Raw genomic sequence first — 3995 nt, forward strand, 5'->3', positions numbered from 1 at the left:
TTTTTTTCTTTCTTTCAAACTATTCGCCATTTCCCGCATTAGCGAGGTAGCGTTAAGAACAGAGGACTGGGCCTTTGAGGGAATACCCTCACCTGGCCCAATTCTCTGTTCCTTCTTTTGGAAAAAAAAAAAAAAAAAAAAAAAAACGAGAGAGGAGGATTTCCAGCCCCCCGCTCCCTCCCCTTTTAGTCGCCTTCTACGACACGCAGGGAATACGTGGGAAGTATTCTTAATCCCCTATCCCCATTATATGTTTAAGAATTATTTGATTTCCTTACTCACGGTTTGAAGTGTCATACAGGAAAAGTGGATATCATAATAAACAACTAGGTACCTGTAGTTACCTTCGGTGATCCAGCATTGTTCCTGGGTTACTCTTAACTTACTGCATGCTGTCACTTTTTAAAAAAACTTTAATTTTGCAAAAAGATCCAAACATCCACTAGCAGTAATTGCACTTTGCTGAGCAAGACGAACCTTCTCACTGTGAGGGTTTTCAGTCATAACATCCATTTCTTCCTGCTTCTCCTGCAGAGGCTGACGGTCTCCAACAACTCCATGTTTCCCAATTAGCCAGTAGGTCTCCATGAATCCTTTACCCTTGATCTCCATCTCACCCCGGAGCTTAACGATGAAGCCTCCGACCCGGTCCAGCGCGTTTTTGGTGTCAGAGGAAATGTGCACCTTGAAGGGCAATCCGGTAGATTCCATCCGAGAGGCAGTGTTGACGGAGTCACCGAAGAGGCAGTAGCGAGGCATCTTAGTGCCTACTACGCCTGCAACCACCGGCCCGGAGTGTACTCCCATCCTGATCTGGATCCTCTCCCCGGGCATGTGAGGGATAATGAAGTTCTCCGTACCGTGCAGGAGATCCAGGGCCATAGAAGCGATCTCCGCTGCGTGGTCCTTACCTATTCTTTGCGGGACGCCACTAGCCACCATATAGATTTCACCGATGGTTTCAATCTTGTAGACGTCATAGAGTTCGATTCGAGAGTCGAACATCTTGTAAAGAGCGTTGAGCAGAGATATTACCTGCATGGGCGTGCTTTCCGAGGACAGTTCGGTGAAGCCCACGATGTCGGAGAAGTAGATGGTGACCGACTCGTAGGTCTCGGCCGACACCTGGCGGTGCTGTTTGAGCTGCTTGGCCACAGAGGGCGGCAGCATCTGGTACAGCAACATGTCTGACCGCTTCTGTTCGTAGGCCAGTTCGTGTGTTTTGTGGATAAGGGTATCTGAAAACGCCTGCAATGTCCTGGTCATCATGCGAACCAACAGGATGATGATGGGCGAAATCAGAAGCACCACACACAAGAGAGCAATCCCGATGACGACGTGGCTGTTCGAAGCGTTATATATATATATATATATATATATATATATATATATATATATATATATATATATATAAACGAATAAAGTGTATATGAACGCGCACCTTCACAGAACATACAAAGCTCCAACAGCCAGGATCGAACCTGGGACCCCTTGTGCAAGAGGCAGGCATGCTAACCGCTAGGCTAAGGGACTGTATAACTATTCGAAATACTAAGTACTCGAATACCCTTCGTCTCACTATGGTGAGCAACGGGGTCTATCGGATGTTTCCGAACAGAACACATAGCCAGCTGAGTTCGTTTTACCGAACCTGACTGTACAACGCGGAGTTATATGAATACGAATAAAGTGTATATGAACGCGCACCTTCATAGAACATACAAAGCTCCATCAGCCAGGATCGAACCTGGGACCCCTTGTGCAAGAGGCAGGCATGCTTACCGCTAGGCTAAGGGACTGTATAATAGGAAACAACTACTCGAAATACTAAGTACTCGAATAGTTGGTCACTATATATATATATATATATATATATATATATATATATATATATATATATATATATATATATATATATATATATATATATATATATTGATTGAGAAGGTGAAGGCATGTACAGAGCATCAGATTGGGGAAGAGCAGTGTGGTTTCAGAAGTACTAGAGGATGTGTGGATCAGGTGTTTGCTTTGAAGAATGTATGTGAGAAATACTTAGAAAAGCAAATGGATTTGTATATAACATTTATGGATCTGGAGAAGGCATATGATAGAGTTGATAGAGATGCTCTGTGGAAGGTATTAAGAATATATGGTGTGGGAGGTAAGTTGTTAGAAGCAGTGAAAAGTTTTTATCGAGGATGTAAGGCTTGTGTACGTGTAGGAAGAGAGGAAAGTGATTGGTTCTCAGTGAATGTAGGTTTGCGGCAGGGGTGTGTGATGTCTCCATGGTTGTTTAATTTGTTTATGGATGGGGTTGTTAGGGAGGTAATTGCAAGAGTTTTGGAAAGAGGGGCAAGTATGAAGTGTGTTTTGGATGAGAGAGCTTGGGAAGTGAGTTAGTTGTTGTTCGCTGATGATACAGCGCTGGTGGTTGATTCATGTGAGAAACTGCAGAAGCTGGTGACTGAGTTTGGTAAAGTGTGTGAAAGAAGAAAGTTAAGAGAAAATGTGAATAAGAGCGAGGTTATTAGGTACAGTAGGGTTGAGGGTCAAGTCAATTGGGAGGTAAGTTTGAATGGAGAAAAACTGGAGGAAGTAAAGTGTTTTAGATATCTGGGAGTGGATCTGGCAGCGGATGGAACCATGGAAGCGGAAGTGGATCATAGTGTGGGGGAGGGGGCGAAAATCCTGGAAGCCTTGAAGAATGTGTGGAAGTCGAGAACATTATCTCGGAAAGCAAAAATGGGTATGTTTGAAGGAATAGTAGTTCCAACAATGTTGTATGGTTGCGAGGCGTGGGCTATGGATAGAGTTGTGCGCAGGAGGATGGATGTGCTGGAAATGAGATGTTTGAGGACAATATGTGGTGTGAGGTGGTTTGATCGATTAAGTAACGTAAATGTAAGATAGATGTGCGGAAATAAAAAGAGCTTGTTAGAGAGAGCAGAAGAGGGTGTTTTGAAATGGTTTGGGCACATGGAGAGAATGAGTGAGGAAAGATTGACCAAGAGGATATATGTGTCGGAGGTGGAGGGAACGAGGAGAAGTGGGAGACCAAATTGGAGGTGGAAAGATGGAGTGAAAAAGATTTTGTGTGATCGGGGCCTGAACATGCAGGAGGGTGAAAGGAGGGCAAGGAATAGAGTGAATTGGATCGATGTGGTATACCGAGGTTGACGTGCTGTCAGTGGATTGAATCAGGGCATGTGAAACGTCTGGGGTAAACCATGGAAAGCTGTGTAGGTATGTATATTTGCGTGTGTGGACGTATGCATATACATGTGTATGGGGGTGGGTTGGGCCATTTCTTTCGTCTGTTTCCTTGCGCTACCTCGCAAACGCGGGAGACAGCGACAAAGCAAAAAAGAAGAAAAAAACAAATATATATATATATATATATATATATATATATATATATATATATATATATATATATATATATATATCCATAAACAAATTAATGGGGTGTGTGATGTCTCCATGGTTGTTTAATTTGTTTATGGATGGGGTTGTAAGGGAGGTAAATGCAAGAGTCCTGGAAAGAGGGGCAAGTATGAAGTCTGTTGGGGATGAGAGAGCTTGGGAAGTGAGTCAGTTGTTGTTCGCTGATGATACAGCGCTGGTGGCTGATTCATGTGAGAAACTGCAGAAGCTGGTGACTGAGTTTGGTAAAGTGTGTGGAAGAAGAAAGTTGAGAGTAAATGTGAATAAGAGCAAGGTTATTAGGTACAGTAGGGGTGAGGGTCAAGTCAATTGGGAGGTGAGTTTGAATGGAGAAAAACTGGAGGAAGTGAAGTGTTTTAGATATCTGGGAGTGGATCTGTCAGCGGATGGAACCATGGAAGCGGAAGTGGATCATAGGGTGGGGGAGGGGGCGAAAATTTTGGGAGCCTTGAAAAATGTGTGGAAGTCGAGAACACTATCTCGGAAAGCAAAAATGGGTATGTTTGAGGGAATAGTGGTTCCAACAATGTTGTATGGTTGCGAGGCGT

The 3995-nt window shown here is 43.6% G+C and overlaps 1 pseudogene; it reads right to left on the reverse strand.

Moving 5' to 3' along the window:
• Positions 1-231: 231 nt before the first annotated feature.
• LOC139748139 (atrial natriuretic peptide receptor 2 pseudogene) lies at positions 232-1345 on the reverse strand (annotated as a pseudogene).
• Positions 1346-3995: the final 2650 nt, after the last annotated feature.

Source organism: Panulirus ornatus, chromosome 72 (genome assembly GCF_036320965.1).
Source record: "Panulirus ornatus isolate Po-2019 chromosome 72, ASM3632096v1, whole genome shotgun sequence".
Classification (NCBI taxonomy): Eukaryota; Metazoa; Arthropoda; class Malacostraca; order Decapoda; family Palinuridae; genus Panulirus; species Panulirus ornatus.